We start from the raw sequence: 17258 nt of genomic DNA on the forward strand, positions 1-17258 counted from the left end.
CCGCTTCCCATTGGCTACCGGTCTAAAGTGGCCCCGCCCCCACCCCGGCTCGCGCCCCGCCGGCGAATCGGGGCGCGGGCCAGCCCCGCGACGAGCCTCAACGGCGCGCGTGCGCGCTCCGCTCGCCTGAGAGGTGCCGCAGCCTCCAGCGCGCGTGCGCGCGCAGCAAGTCCCGCATTCTCTTTCCGCCTCCGCGCGGCCGCTCGCCCAGGTGGTGTTGGCGAGAGCGTGGTGGCGGGTTAGGGGTGCGTCTCGTGCGGGGTCACTCGCACCGCCGCCTCACGGCAGCGGGCGGGAACCTCCGGGCGAGGCGTGAGGGGACTGAGGGGTGAAGGGTGAGGACTGAGGGTTGAGGGCGCTGAGGGCGGAAGGCTGAGTCCCTCCGCCTCTGAGGGCGCCGCGTTAGACCCGCGGGGTGAGTCGGGGGAGGCGCCAGCCCCCGCCGGCACCGGGGAAAGAAAGGGTTAAAGGCCGGCAGTGTTTCGCCACCGCGGTACAGCCACGTCGTATAGCGCCCGCAGGGCAGCTGCTGAGTGAGCGACACGTCTACGCAGGGCTCTGAGACCGCGGCGCTGCCCACTCGGGTGGCACGGGGCTGGTCTTGGAAGGGAGGGAAGCCTTTGGAGGTGGCGCTGGGGGGCTGCACTTCGCTACTTAGGGTAAATGCACACTTTTCATTTTCTGCTGTTAGAAAGCGGAGTGATTCGTAACAGGAGGCTGATCTAGTAGGATTACCCCTCGTGCTGTGAAATGTAGCAGTGATAGCACATAGGTGGCTCTCGTATACCTTTTTAAGTACAAGTGATGCTCGGTAGTGAGTTTACTCAGTAATGTGAGGAGAAAGACTTCTTAAAGGTTTTATTATTTTCACGGAGAGAGAGGGTTTGTGTAGATCGTCTCAATAGGATGACACCTAGAACGCAAAGACCGGGGCAGAATGTAGCCCTTCTGTGCCTCTCACTTTGTGTTCCCAAAGCAGCACTGACTGTCTCATGGGATGATTCGGAAGAGCCACTCTATGAATATGTAACTGGGCCAGGGAATATAAGCCTGGCTCAGCAACTCTCCCTGTGGCTGGAATGTGGTACAAGAAGTACTTCGGACTTGAGAAACGCTGTTATTCCATGTAACTGCTTGGTGCTGAAGCATCCCTGCCTTATACCAGCCGTAGGAGTAATTCACAATCATATAACTCGCTTACAAAAGTTGGAAAACAAATGTTTTCACCAGAAAACTGGGAAGATGGTGCAAGAAACTCACCCCAGTGGAAAATAACATGATACTTGGCATTTACGTAAAGCCTTGGGTTTTCAACATCCTGTGTGATGATTAGGTGTTTAATCTTCTGCCCTCTGAGCCGGTTCAGTAATGACTACTTCTGTGATGAAACAGGATAAAGTTCTTCCCAGTTAAAGACTTGCAATTAAACTGTCCTTATCCAAGTAGGCTCTATTTAATATAAGTAAACACTATTAAGAAAGTGCTTTTATCTCAACAAGTCACAGCTTGATTGTGGTTAACAATAGTTTTTATTACAGAATCATAACACGTTTGGATTGTCTGTGCACAGCTATGGTGCAGGTCAGAAAAATATTTCCTTCCCTCATGAGTTTAATTTAGATTTTTCCCCATCATCTTCATGTGTTCTCTTAACTTCCTTTGTATTTCAAAGATGGGTTCAGAAAACACAAACAAATAGTAAGAGATGTGAAATACTTTTACCCGTCTTCCTACTAAGATCTTATCTCTAAATTCATACTTTCTTCACGTTTCTTTGAGAACATGTGGTTTCCCACTGCATGAATGTGGTGGTGTGCCAAATTGTGCTAAATCCTGGCAGGAATAATTTCAGAAATCAGGCAACTCTAAGCATTCTAAGCTTCCTTTTTCTGTTCTGGATCCTTTCTTAAGAGAATATATTGGTACCTGAGCTTGGCTGGGACACCTTGACTTAGTTCTGTGAGCCTTGGATCTAGTACAGCAAAACGGTGGCTATTTTTGATCCCCACATAATAGCTGGAAACCAAGAAGAGCTCCAGGAACCTGCCCTAGGGAAATTAAATCATTTAAAAGATCAAGTTTAGAAGAATTGTACTTGAAAGAATTTAAACACTAGAAAATAGACAAATATATTAGAAACAGTGTAATACCAATACTAAGTATACCTGGATTAGACCATTTCCAAACCCATCATCCTGATTAGGGGTAGACAAGTTTCAACTTCAGTCAAATTTTGTTACTATGCTGGTTAGCTTCGCCTGCCAAAGAAATGCCAGAAAACAGTTTCTCCATTATGACCAGTGTTTCTTCCTCACCTGTCTCTGGTTTGCCAAGACAAAAGTCACACAACTGATAAAGGGTCTACAGAAGTCTCTTAGTGTTATTGTGCTGCTTCTGCTGTTCTTTATGTGCACTGTTCTTTAGGTATGAACAAGCCTTATTTTGATCTAGCCAGCTGTCATAGATCCTGATCCATGACTGGGAAGCCCACATATAGCTAATGTACATAATTGTGAGTGTCAGTGGGGTAGTTACAGCAATATGATTAAAGGAGTGAAAGGAAAAGACACTGTGGGTTACCTGTGGGAAGAATATCTCAGAATTTTCCAAATTCTGAAATCAATGCACACCTCATTCATACGGATTTGATCAGAAGAGCAAACAAAGTAGTAATAATATTTACATATCACAGTTTCCCATGAAGAGCTTGGTAAGCCCTGGAAAAACATGTATGAAAGAACATTACCAAGTTTCTAATTACAGATGTTATGGTTTTGGTTGTTCCTGAGTAATTATTTAGTTTTATAGGGTTTTTTTACCTGAGAAAATTTGAAGAATACCTTGAAAATTAATAGCTCATCACTATAGTCATATGCAATTTCATCTTTTTTACTTCATCTTTTGGATAACTTTTCCATTAGGAGGTGAATGCCTCAACTCAAAGTTATATTGTTCACTTTTTGTTTTCAAACGTCGCTTATTGCAGGCTTTGAAAAGAAGATAACTCAGGGAAAAGCACAATGAGAGCACAGCTTTACAAGCAGAAATCTAACTCTGACACAAACCTCATGGCTGAGGCTTATTTTCTATGGATTTTGAAGCTGAAGAAACATCTCTTATCGCACAAGGACAGGCTACATTCAGTATAGATTAGGAGGTGGACTGTGTGTCAAGGAATGTAGGGATTTCTGAGTAAATTTGAAATAACAGAACAGTCAATCCACTCCATTGATTTTGGGTATTTTTAAACCCAGCTTAATGTATGGGATGCACTGATGATTGTGTTTTAAGCTGATGCAGCTTGGAAATGCTTACTGATGAAGTCAGTGCAGTGCTTGATGTCTTATTTCAAAATAGTATCTGCCTGTATTCCTCTACACATATTTATTTCATATTTATTTTAAATGCTACGATTTTTTTTAATGTCACGTCACAGGGTCTTTTAATGAAGGGCTGCTGAATTATTGAGAAATTTCATTCAGAATTCAAAATATAGTATGAACAGTCATCTTGCAAAATTTATGTTGACCCACTGTGCTAGTTTTGGCTAGGGTAGAGTTAATATTCACAGTGGCTGGTATGGGGCTCGATTTTTCATTGGTACAAAGTCTGCTGTTTTTTCTTAGTCTTTAGAAACAGTGTGATGTCTGAAGTGCTTGGTCATAATGTCATAGAAGTAGATTCAGCTCGTCTCTAGCATAACAGTGTGATTTTGTTCATCCCTTGTAAAGTTCTCTGTCTAAGGGAGTGTTTCACAGAGAAGTCTCTAGTCCACACTGGGACCAGCAGGAATCTCCGAGCATCTGTCAAGCGCTGACTTGTATGCTAGAGATACATCTTCAAAACCCATATGCCAATGCATTTGCACAGGCAGATTTTTAACAAAACAGCTTGTTTGGGATATTTTTAGCTGTATGTGTGTGGCTCTGATTTCAATGGTGACTTGAGAACTGCAGTAATTAGACTGTAGTGAAACAGCAGTGCAAGTATCCAGGCAGGCCTTTGGGCATAATAATTTGAAGTCCTTAAACCAACTGCAAATAATTTTAGTATTTCCAACCCATTATTCCAACTCAGTCCTTGACCATACAGGTACGCCCCTGTGCATACTGGGCAGAGTTGTACTGTGTGTATTTTACTACAACACTGGCAAAACAAGCACTTGAGTAACCACATTATATTTATCTGTACAGTTAGTATAGTTAAATTCCATTAAGTCAGTGAGAGCTTTTCCAGTGGTTTTAATTTCACAAATTTAATAATAGTAGTAACCTTGTATTGGTTTTAAAAAAAGCTAGGTTTATTTGTTTGCTTTCCCCATAGGAACATCACTAACATAGATAGTTTTAGTATTAAAACAATATTGATTTAGCCCAATTTCAGTGGATGCTTTTTTTTTTTTTAATTTAAACTCTCTTGGGATTATCTTTATGAAATGCTGTTTTGTTTACATGTACATATTGTTTTGCAACATGATATCACTTATGTAAAAATTCCTGTGGTATTTTCCTTGGTTCACCACAGTCATCATCTTCTAGGTTGTCTACAGGTGTCTGCCTCAGCAGCTGTTCTCACTGTGTTAGTGTTGATATACAGTTGTCAACTGCATTAACTGTACATTAAAGATCACAAAGAGAAGTTGGTCACAGGTCCAAGTTCCTGTACCTTTTTGTCCTGCTTACCTGCCTTTCCATCTCAGTTCCATTAAGTCTATGAGGTATTTTTTATTCCATTTAGTCTTAAATCACAATATTTTTATGGACTGTTCCAGACTACTCGTCAGAGAGACGGCCAACAAATCCCTGTTTTGACAAGCCAGTGATTCTTAGTAGCTGACCAGAGGAGTAGATCTGCTTCTGGGTTTGATAACATGCCCCAGTTTTTGGATTCATTTCAAAAATGGCCACTAGCTATCCTAGGAGATTTAAGCAACAAATTCACAGATGTCCCCTGCAGGATCAAAGTGAAGGAACCAATGTTTCAAGCCAATATACAGTTTTTAGCCTTATCTGTTACAGTGTTGGCTTTTCTTAGAGAGATTGGCTTCTGTAAAGGTCAAAAGCCATTTAGGAAGCTTACGCAGAAGTTTATTACCGTTCTTCCATCCCAAAGTCCACCTAATTATCGTGGGGGAGAATGGTAAATACGCAGCCAAGTGTAAATGTGTCATAGTAGTGACCTATATATTTTAAATAGGCACCATTCATACCATTAGATGCCTTTTCTTTAGTGTGTTGTCATAATCTGTAGAACTGCATCGTTTGCACATAACGGGATACAGATTGTGATACAGCTGTCGTGACTTGGATTACTGATTTTAGACCTCTTCATTGGACAAAGTTTGTCAGGATTCAATGTCGCCAAAGATCAATCTGTCCTTGTAAGTCTTTTTCTTTTTTTTTTATGGAGGGGGATGTATGAAAACTGTGTACACATGCAGCTCCTGCTCTTTGGCAAGCAGTCATAGCAAGGAGTAATTGCTGAATTCCTCTGTGGCAAAGTCCATGTTTTTTTAGGTTTTGCTTTGTGTTTCTATTTTTTATGAGAAAAGGGGAGGAAGTTGCAGAATACAGCCAGATTATGCTTATCAGGTAGCAGCATATGCATCAGCAACACATCAGTAGCCTTTACCACTTTCTAATAAATAATACTTACAGACTTATTGCACAAGCATGATTTTGGTTAATTTGTTTAATAAGGTGAATTTTGCTGGATCTCTTCTGTTATTAACACATTCACCAATACGTGGTATTGTCACCAGAGTACACAAAAATCTTTTCATTGGCTGAAGAAATTCCTCTACTGGAACAGAGCACCTTTTTGTTGCTTAGACAGACAGTATAGTCATTGTGTTAAAATTTGTAAACTAGGGCCTTTATCAGAAGGCAGCTAGACAACATTCTTCTTTGGAATCTCAGATTAACGTGTTCTCTTTCTCTAGTTTTGCGGGTACTCTGAGGATGGAAAGGCCAGTTAGGAGGCTGAGCAAAGCCATTGCTACAGATAGCAAAGAAATGCATCTCACTCCCAGTGACATTGCTGTGAAGATGCAGAAGAGGAACATAAAATTCCAAGACTTGCTGCAGGTACAACAGGAACAAGGGATAAGAAACTCTGACAATGTAATGGCATGAGGAAAAAGGAAAGAAGGCACTTGCTAGAAGGGCAACAAATGCTTTCCGGTGTCTAAAGTTTATGTGCAGATACAAATTCTATAAAGACTAATGACAAGCTCTCTGAGCAGTAACCTAACACATAAAAGTTATGACAGTGCATTCGTAGACTTTATTTTCACAGATTTCACTTCAGATTTGGTCTTCCAAACTGTACTAGGTAATTAAAACCATTTTTTTGTTAGCTGACAGGTTTGATGGCCTTGCTCTTAAACATTTCCTTTCATATGTTTCCAATATTAATGAAGTTGTTTTTTTAGACATTTGTTGTTCACTTAGTTATAAAGATGGCCATTATGCAAGAATGTTTTAAAGAAGAGTAAAGCAGCTAATCTGTAAGATCAGATACCTGTGCTCACAGAAAAGCACACACCAAGATTTATGTATAATTTGACATGTATTTTGAAAAAGAAATCAACCGTTACCCCATGCAAACCTTACAATTATTCTGGCCTATACAACTATACAAATTTATGATCACCTAACCTAAAGCTTGTTGAAGAATTAGCACCACAGGCCTCTATAAAGCCTCATAACATAGAAACATGGGGGTTCCAAAGCATTTTTCTAGCACAAGCCACCCTATATATCAACAATAAACTGCTCCCTAAAATGGTTTAATCTGAATACATGTAGTCTTTCTAATTTTAGTCTTCCTGATTTCTTATCAAAGGCATGAATGCTCCCAGAAGTGTGAGTCAGCTCAAAACAACTCCTAGGGTAAGTTTACAGGATCCAGACATTGTCAGAATACTCACTTTCAGCCTCTCAAGTAAAGGTGCAAAACGAAGTATGTCACAAATTAATGTAAACTAAGGAAGTGGTGTCTTGCCTTCCAAATGCATGTTCTGCTTTAGCAGTGGCTAAGAACAGTAGCTGATTTTTCTCTGCAGCTCCCACATTGTCTGGGACTTGCTTCTTAAAATAATGTCAGGAAAAGTTAAATGAAGTTTACCCAAGTATGTTAACAACTTCTAACCCATTGCAAGCAATGGCCCCTGGTTCTGAATAAGGTTCCTATTTGTCTAGCCTCTTACCAGTGCCTGACGCTGGTATATAGTAGTTTTGATGTAGGCGTGACAAAACTCCCAAGACATTCTGATTGGAGTAATATTTCTTCTGGTTAATGCAGGTGTTAAAACTTTTTGGAGGACGAATTATGGGCCAAATTTTTAGGGGAGTACTCCCTGTGCTAGATTATGTAGACAAGCCTTATGTGAGAAAAGACTTCTGGGAGTAATCTAGATCCTGTGATGAGAGGCATGTAATTGTTGTGCATGTAATAGGTACTTTCTAATTCACGTAAAGAAGCAGCTGTAAACCTCTTAATCAGACAGGTTGAATTGTTTGTGAAGTACTCTAGAACAGGTGAACACAATCTTTTATATTTTACAGGGAATATTTTCATGAAGGGTAATACTAACTACTTCTCTCATTCCAATTCATCTTTTATTTATGTCTTATAGAGATGCAAACCTTTATTCTCAACGCCAGAAGAGAAAGCCCCAAACAAAACAAAATGCTGTGTAAGCAAAACATTCCAGTGCCTAAGTCCCTCCCCTTAGAAGGGATGGATATAAAGATCACCAAACTCATGGTAGATAATTACTCAGGTGTCAGGAGTGGCTACACTGAGATGACAGAGCTGCTCAGTCACATGATTGCTCCTGTATCATATGAGCAGGATCATGCCTGCCATGCTAGACTTGCACTGGCAAGGAGAGGGAGGTGGAGTGGGAAGGGATTGAAGTATTTTAAAGCTTGCCCTTCTGTTAAATACACACCTTCCTCAGCACATTCCTGTCGAGTTTTTAGATACCGTATCAACACGTGGAGCAAATCTTTGCTTATTAAAACCTTTTTGCAAATAAGTCAATAATACTAAAAAATCAAAATAGGAGCCCTTGACCTTTGTTTTGCACTCACCTAGCAGGCCTGCATATGACTAAATAAAACACAAGACAATGGAAAACCAGGCTTAGTGTGTGCATGTCCATATGTTATCTCTGTACCCCTGTCTCCTCCTTTTCATTCTGAATAATGATCAGGACTAGGCTGAAACTGAATGAGAAATCCATGTTCCAAAGAAGCAATGCGATATTATAGTTTAAAAATCTGTTAGAATTGAAAGCTGGGCGGATGTTAGAAGCAGACTGGAGAGAGTCAGAAAGAGAGGTTGAATTTAACACAAGTAAGTTTTTGGCAACTTTCCTGTTAAAATCTATGGCCAATGCAATCTTGCGGAAGTAGTTTTAGAGCTGAAACTTTTCTTCCAATGGTAACAGCAACCATGTATTTCTACTGATTTGTACTGAATAGAGATTGAACTATGCAGACAAAGCAAGGTGCAAATGAGAGTTCAGACACAGCATAAAGCCTATGCAGGACTATGAGCTGTTGAAAATCCAAGTAGCCTGTTTTCTCTATTCCAATGCTGTTAGTGGGTGCAAAGAGGTGAAAAGTAGCTCAAAAATACCCAGGTTACACATGAGTTTATCTCCAGTGGTGCAGATACACTGCCAGTTCAACATCTATTTTACAGAGGGATGTTACGCCTCTTTTGCCTTGCGTGAGTTAATTTCTGTATGGACCATATAGGTACAAAATCATGCACACTAGTGTTATGAAAGAGACATTAGTACTCTCTGTAGATCATGTTTGTCCCTACTTGAAGAACCATTATAGTACAATAGACTCATTCGACACAAGTATTTGTCAGGGAGATTTCAATTATTTTTGCCCATCATAAAGTAATTAAAACTCAATTAATATGTAGAAAAAATGAAGCGATATAAGGCTGTGATTCTGCATTAAGTCATATAAAATCTGTGTATGCTGGATTTCCTGGCAGTAAAAATTTGATCTGTTATTGGTGTGAGCACAACTGCATTTTTACCAAATCACCCAGAGCATATGTTACAGTGTTTATTCAGGGTTTGTGCCAACTTTCTGTCAGTTGAGCAGGATAAATTATGCCTGAACCAGCACAGAGTTAGAGTGGTACAAACAGAAAATATCTGATAGGACCTCTCCTGGGACAAAATTATTTCTTCAAGCTATTTACTACCACATGGAATGATAACCTACCACCCTAATAAGCTGTAAACCCTGCATAGTCCTTAGACAAATCTGTTTCAAGTCAGAGCATGTCTATATCTGATTAGCTGTAAATAGACTGACAATTTTTTCCTCAGAGAGAAAGAAGGGGAGAGACACAAATTCAAATTATATTTTTCACCTTAGGCAAGTACAGAAATGTTCAAGAATATGATTTGTGTAGAAATCTCAAGTGTACTCATGTGTAAATGTAATTAATGAGATGGGAAAAAATGAGTCGTAATGATAAATAGAAACATAATTCTTGACATTGCTGGGTTAGGTTTGAGCCCATATTGTGAAAGAAAAAGGATTTGATTCTGTGCTTCCCACCATGTTTCTTCTTTTAAGTATGCAGCTGCTGTGTCATGTTACAGATCTGTGACGTTTCATTCTGAAGCTGAATTGTCATGACAGTAGTTATGAGAGGTGAAGATTGTAAACCAGAACATTGCAGTGTAAACCCAGTGATTTTTGAGATTTCCTAAGTCAAAGGGCTGAATCCATCAGTAAGTGCATGCAGGTTTTACTGTCTTTGATATAAAATCAGCTGGGGTCATGTACAATTTTTGTTGGGATTTTGTTAATTTTCATTGAAATTTCATTAGAGTTTGTGAACTTACTTTTGTCACTGGAGCATTGTCTGTCTTTGGCCAGGGATTGTAAGTGACTGCAATGCAACTTTCCGTGGCAGTACTGCTTAACATTGTGCAGGCCACCCTGGCTATTTGTTTCCACCTGCACCTGTACTGCAGTCTTTACTAGGCTAGCACAGCAATTTTTTTGGGTGCATCCTAGAGTAGCCTATGGAACTGATTTAACTGAAGAATAGCAGGGATTATGAAAGCTGGCATTGCCACTGAGTTTTTTTCCCTCCAAACTGCATACTGTATGAAAACAAATGGAGCTAGGAATTTGGAGCAAACCTGGCAAAAGGGTATGATTGTGGTTCGGAATAAACTAAAAGAGGGATGATTCTTCTCATGGTAAGAGCATACTTGTACCTCCATACCAGGAAATAAGTTAAAGTAGAAGAGGGTATCCTGAAGTAGATGCAGTCATATGAACACAAGAATTCTTTTTAAAAGTGTAGCACATACTGGGGACTGTAAATCACCTTTGTTATGGTATGACTACATCTATACCACTGGTGCTTAACAAAGTTAGTAAAAATGTTCTTCTAACTGACAGAGTGATGCTAATAAAAATTTTATGTGTACAAGACTCCTAAAAATTGGAATAATCAATAACATACACAACTAGTGTTAACATTGCACACCCCAAATTCAGCAAGAATTCCTATTACGCAAGTCTGAGTTTGTAGAGCTGTAATTCTACTAAGCTAGCACTGTGGGAGAATGCAGAAGTTACTTTTTAGAAGTTGAAGTGCCATTTTATTTCTCTTGATACATTTTGGGGAACTTTCCAAAATCAGTCTTGGCACAGCTGAAGCATCTTTAACATTCTTCTACTACTGTTTCTTCTACCGCTGTCACCTTTTAAAAGCTTATGTTTTTAGCATTCTTCTACCACTATCACTCTTAAAAGGTTATGTGTGTTCTTCAAATGGGACCAGATTGTACTGAAAGACTGTTATTTTTAATACAGTTTCCTGTGGAGGAATAACCCGAACTCCTGGCAACACACCACTATTCAATTCATACAAAGCACTCACATCATTTACTCCAGAGACAGGCTTGGGCTCACAACCATTCCGATGTAATCTCTACTAGCAGTGCTATTTTAACTGCAATCACATTACATTATAGGCAAGTACTAAAGGTATACAAGAAGAGAACTTAAAACATCCTTTGGGGTTGAATTTTGCAAAAAGTGATGCTTCATAAAAGCTCGTCAACATAAACTACTTTCAAGTGAAAGTTTATTAAATATACTAAATTAAGGTCTGATGTTACATAACAATTTGCTACATATGGGGATGCTTAAAGCAAAATGTGATTTATGTGTACCTGCAAGAGAAACATCTGCCATCCAGTGTGTGATTTCAGTGCACTTGGGATGGAATGAGTCCAGCTACCTAGTGGCAGACATTATAGAGGCACTTTCTTATGCTGTTATGGGTCTCAGAAACTCAGGACTGACCAAAAATCCTAAAGCAAAGAAACTACTGAAGACTGTTTATATGGCGGCCCCACATACTCCGAGGAGGATCCAATCTCATTGAATGATAGGGCCTGTTAATTTGTGGTAAACCAGATGGGAATGAGAGTCATGTGAAAAAAAAAAAAAAAAAGATGCATGTGATTTCTCCTGATCAAGTGTCTTATAAAATAATGGCAAATTTTTTGTAATACTGTGCCCTAGGAGTCAGCATTTTCCTATAGCTCTTCTGTGTCCTTCCCATAAATGCTGTGCTGAGGTCCTAAGTGTTCTTGCTCTTTGCATGGAAAAGGCAAAAAAGTACAAGGAAGACTAGAATTCAAACTTTTGAGGGCACTTGTGAATTGAGCTGGGTCACAGGCCCTCATGCAACATCCTTTTTGAGCAAAAGATGTGAAGATAATCAAAAAGAAAACTCGTGTGCTGGGCCTTTATCAGAATTCAAACTAAGGCAGGATATTTTAAAAAGACATTGACAACTTATTTTTCTGTTTTGGACATGGACAATGTGGAAGGGAATAGTTAGTGGGGTGTGATTGAGGAATATACCAAGGGATCTTTGGTATGCAGAGACTTGATTTCTCAGGAATGGATGTAGTCCTGTGTTTCTCCACCTTCCTGCTTCGCTTCCTCCCAACATCCCTATTGCTGTCCAGCCTTCTGTCAAAGAAATACTCTGGCTGTAAGTTGCACTGTAGAAGGATTTATTAAAAACTATTTCTCTTGCCATTGTAAGATATTGGTGTAATTATGATGTGGTGTACACATAGTATTTATTTATATTCATTGCTGTAGTTTGGAGCTCTGAACATGTCATGTGTAGAGGTTTGGTGTTGTGGTTTAGCTCTTGGAAATGCTGCTTACCTCTGTTTAAGTTACTGTCATCTTTACATGCTCCAAATGACAGTATCTTTCCCAGTAGTAAGTCAGGAAACCACAGCTTTATATGCTAGTAGTTTCTGCAGTGAAGTAGCCATCATTCCTTATTCTCCCATGCCAATCATATCAGCCTCCAGAGAACATGCCCTATAATCACAACACATATGAGTAAGAACATTTTGATCACACAAGAAATAATTCGTGGTTATACAATAATGTCTATAAAACCTTACCAATGTATTTTTTTATTCAGTAAAAATCTAATTAAACTTTTTTAGATATAAATCTTTAAAACCCCTACAACTCTTACATTGCACTACTAAGGCAATATGGACAGAAACATTTTACAAAATTTATAATTATATACAATTATTATGAATTGTATATTATAATAATATATATTAACTCCCAGTGTGGTTAAATCTCACTGTACAGCAATAATACTTACACACCTAACTTAGGATTTGCCCACAGATGATAGAAAAAGAAATTCCTCAAAATGAAAAATGCTTGGAAAGGCTCTGATGCAAGACTTTCTGGTTTCCTGAGTAGGTCTCTAAGGCCTTCCAGCCTTACAGAACATTAGTATAATATTGTTAATGTATGTAAGGATTTATTTTATTTCTTTTTCATTTTGGAAATACAAATTAAGGCCTTTTACCTATCCCTATCCCTCTCAATGTTTCCTGAATTGCACTTAGTTAAGGCCTTGCTTTCCCTATGTCAAGGTTTCACCTGGTCTCTATACTAAGTGATAATAAGAAAGAGTGAGAGCATTTCCTGTGCCTCAAACAAGCCCCCATTTCTCTCACTGCTCTGACACAACTACTAACAGTTTCAGAACTATGGACATTTCCTTAATTTCCAAAGCATTTGAAATAAGAGGTGAGAAAAGACATATAATCTTCCCTATCTGGAAAGAGACTCAAAACCCAAGATGAAAACCTTTGCTACTGTTAAAATTGAAAGTTGAACAGTAACTTCACCTTTCAGGTATTGCTTCTAGACTCTGAGGTCCTCCAAACTATCTGTGTTATCAAGTGCTTGCATGTCATATTTTCATGGGGAATTAAAGTTAAAAAAAAGAATTTTTTTTGTGACCTTAAGAGAGAAAGAAAGAAGGGCTTGGGGGAATGGATAAGTGATAAAGAGAGTTTGCTTTGTTTGACTACTGTTTCAGATTTTTCCTGAGCATTACCCAGTTTAAATCCGTGGAGCCTCATCAGTCCTACACATGACACTCCTTGGTCACAGAATAGCAGAATAATTTACTTTGAAGGGATCCTAGAGGTCACTTGGTCAATCTCAGATCAAAGCAGGGCCACTTAAGATCAGATTGATCAGGGCATTGTCCTGCTGAGTTCTGAATATCTCCAAGGATGAAGAGTCAAGAGGTACCCTTGGACAATCTACTCCTGTGTTGGACTACCTTTATTTTGATCTTTTTTTTTTTTCTTCACAACAGGTTTCTGTCTGTCCTACAGTCCATCTGTCCCACTATCCAATCCATAACCAAGGCCATTTTAGGAGATAATTTTGTCACTTCTTCAGAATCTGCTGCACTTGTTTATTCTTCAAGTCTTGGACTCTGATGTTAGGGGAGCACAACTGGCAGGAAATCTTGAGTCAGGACATGCAGTTAGATTGGAATCCTTCTGGATCTTAAAGCCAGAGAGGATTTTTTTCAGTGCTTTGGACATGGTCTTTGTCATGGTTTGGACCTTGTTTTCCCCCAGAGGCTAAGAGAAGTGGTAGACCCCAAGGGGTGGAAACCCCTAGAAGTTTTGAAATTCTACCCAATGGGCGCTCCTGCAGAAATGTCAACATCTCACAAACTCACCGGAAGAGAAGAGTTGTAGTTTTGGTTGTTGTGGAGTGGTGGCCATGTTGTGAGCCAGGAGGTAGGGGCTCTGTGCCCCTTGGGGCCTCTGGCCCCCTCCCAGCCCCGGCTGGGGGGCTGCAGGGACCTGTAACAGCATAAAGCTGGGCTAGGTGCCTGTAGTTATGCTGGGAGATGTTTTCTCCATGGGCACAGAACAGCAGCCGGGACTGACCGGAAACAGTGGCAGAGAGCCAGGACTGATAAGGACCTGAACTGAAGGAGCAACAGAAATATGCAGCACCGCAGAGAAGACTCCTGGAAGACAGAGCCAGGAGAAAGAGAGCCAGCAGCTGAGAGACAGAGTTTGGGGTAAGACTGATACCAGATTCCCCAAAACTCCCTTGGAGATCCTCTTGGAGAAGAGGGACATGGACTCCTATTTAGCAGAAGAGTTTTAGACATGCAGCACCGGAGAGAGAGAGGAGCTGAGAAGCTCAAAGCGTCCCGGAGCTGGACCGGGATGGCCAGATGGAATGCGGGGGGAGTTGACCTTGGCTCCCCCCCCCCCTTGCACTGCTGCCACGGTGGCAGCCTGAGAGACAGAGCATGGAGCTCTGCAAACGGGAATTTGAATCCCCTGAGGAAGGGACTTTCACGAAGATGCCCCTGCATTTCATGATATGCCTGTGGTGATGCGAGTCTTGTCCCTGCTGGCAGTCCACAGGTGAGGCCTTCGCTTGGACCGAAGGAGAGCCGAGGGGCTTGGAGACCCCCTTGTGTATGTTGAACAGAGATCCAGCTACAACAACCCAGTTACTGCTGCATGGAGGACAGAAGAGGAGCTGCTGCTTAAGGACTGGAAGGGATCTGTCCTTCTTTCCCTCCTGGACTTTTATTTGGAGGGGAGAAGAGATCTGATCCATTGTAAATACTATATGTCATGGTAGAGATAGTTATGATCGTGTGTATAATGTGATATGGTATTTATTTGTACAGTCATTGTAATATATTCCCTTTCCCCCACTTTGAGTCTGGTGTGTTTGGTCTGGAAAAACCCATCTCACATTAGGTTGAGATGTGGGAGGGGGGATGGAGCTAGGGGATTGGATTTTGGGGCTATCTCAAACCATGACAGTCTTAGTATAACTCCCACTGAGAGGAACTGAGCTGAACAGTACCTTTTGCTATAGGTAGTCAGGAGGGTCAAGGTTTGTACTTCAGTGGAACCGAAATTTAGCATGTCTTACTTTTGTTTTCCTTTGGGCTGGTGATTTGCAATCAGGTGCTAAGAACACTGCTGTTTCTCCAATCCCCACTCTGCTCTCAGAAGGGCAGGCAAATTCCCTCACAAACACTGGGAAAGGATTACTGGTGCCCTAAATTACTGCAGTACTTAAAGTCATGGACCATAGCCCTGGAACAGGCTGATGCACATGCAGGTAAGCAAGGGAACCGTAAATGTATTGTTTCATGCACACTTTTGCCAGCAGCAGCCTGTTTTGAGGCATTCTCAGGACTCACCTCAACTATAAGCTGCTTGTTCCTGACTCTGTTTCACCTATGACAAAATGACTGTATATGTGTGTGTTTGGGAACAGAATCATGAGACTGATTCAGGTTAAACTGCCTAGCAAAGCTTTTTTTGCAGAATTTTTTCTTCAATACCTATTAAATTCCCATGGCCTGATTCACAAGGTGACCTTTTAGACAGTTGTGTTGATAAGAGTCATATGGCTCTTAAGAGAACAAGGAAGGAAGGAAGAAACAGGCAGGAAGGAAGAAAAAATTGTAGGAAGTACCTTAAGTCAATACCACTGCCAAAGGCAACTTCTCTTCAAACCTACAGCCTTATGGTGCTGCTGCTAAGACCTGAGCTAAGATATCACTGCTGTCCAGAGTCCAGTGTCCATCTCACAGTCAGCATCAACAATGCTGGCACTTTCATAGCTATACTTGTATCAGTTTGCTCATCAGCAGTGATAAGCTAAAGATTAAGTTAAAAGAATGTAGTAGAAAGGGATCCCTCATAAACTTTTGAAGTTTTTTAGAAGGAATTCCTTGCTCTTTGCAAGCACAAGTACTGCTGAATTTGCAGAACAACCCTCTTTGGAGTTGTGGAATAGTATCTGAATTAACAGTGTATTTAAAATTGAAGTTCTCATTTAAATTTTTATGTTAATTTTAGTTTGCCACTGATGTCACACAAGTGGCAGCAGGAATCATTTTACTGAAATCACAGATACTGCTGTGTCCCTCATGAAGTAATTTCTACCTGTGTAAAATACCTGTGAAATGCTACTAAATCAAGTCAGCATTTTATACTGACTTGACACCCATATTGCAGTGATGTAAATTGCTGCAGTATGAGACATAAGTGGATAAAATTATACTAGAATAAAAGTCTTGTGTCAGATTTGATCCCATATAAGTGTTTTGTACTGTTGTTTTAATAGAACATTGCAAAATTGAAAAATGATTAGTAGTCCTGCCACTGCTTTAGCATTTAAAAGGTCCTATTTTCCATTTCTCTATAGTCCCTTTATGCTACTTCATTAGTTTAAAAAGGCCATAAAGAGAGCACATTTAGCCGCTTGGGAATATTTTCATTTCAGTGTTGCTCTTGCCTTTGGCATAGTAGATATGTTAGGCTGTGGCTGAGGAGAAAGGGTCAAGGCTTGCCTGTGTCCCTGTTCCAGCTATTCTTGGATGCTGGAACAGCTCCTAGGGGCCCCAGGCTGCCAATTGTACTGAAATTGCTGGTAGCCTTAAGACTATTCAAGGAGTAATTAGCTACCAAATATGGGTTATTGTGGCAGAGTCTAGCTAATACTGCCTTTGCCCAACAGACTAATTAAAGGCTGCACATATGAGAAGAATTGAATCTTAAGGAAAAGAATTGTTAAGAAAGAAAATTTGATCTGGTATTTTAAAAAAAGTTCTGTTCTGTTCCTTTTATAGGATCCTAGAAGTTTTTCATAGTTAATCTTAGACTGAAGCACAGCTAGAGTTCTTAAATTAAATTCTTTCATTGTGGTACCCCTGCATTCTCTTCTTTTGATTTAATAAATACATATTTTTTATAAAAAGGTTGTTCAGTGCAAGAACATTTAAAAATTATTCTTGCCTATGAGAAATCAGGAATTCTATTTCTGCTATCAGAAGAAGCC

General features: G+C 40.2%; 1 long non-coding RNA gene across 4 annotated transcripts; it reads left to right on the plus strand.

Moving 5' to 3' along the window:
* Position 1: 1 nt before the first annotated feature.
* On the plus strand, positions 2-11454 carry LOC135412716 (uncharacterized). 4 transcript variants are annotated; one of them, XR_010429907.1, is made up of 3 exons: positions 2-6086; positions 6847-10255; positions 10878-11454. It is a non-coding gene; the product is annotated as an uncharacterized LOC135412716 (long non-coding RNA). The 4 variants fall into 4 exon arrangements; XR_010429906.1 differs by having other exon boundaries at positions 7-6086; positions 6847-6893; positions 9621-11454; XR_010429908.1 differs by having other exon boundaries at positions 7-6086; positions 6847-6893; positions 9647-11454.
* The last annotated feature ends 5804 nt before the right edge of the window (positions 11455-17258 follow it).

The sequence above is a fragment of the Pseudopipra pipra genome, chromosome 4 (assembly GCF_036250125.1).
Source record: "Pseudopipra pipra isolate bDixPip1 chromosome 4, bDixPip1.hap1, whole genome shotgun sequence".
Lineage (NCBI taxonomy): Eukaryota > Metazoa > Chordata > Aves > Passeriformes > Pipridae > Pseudopipra > Pseudopipra pipra.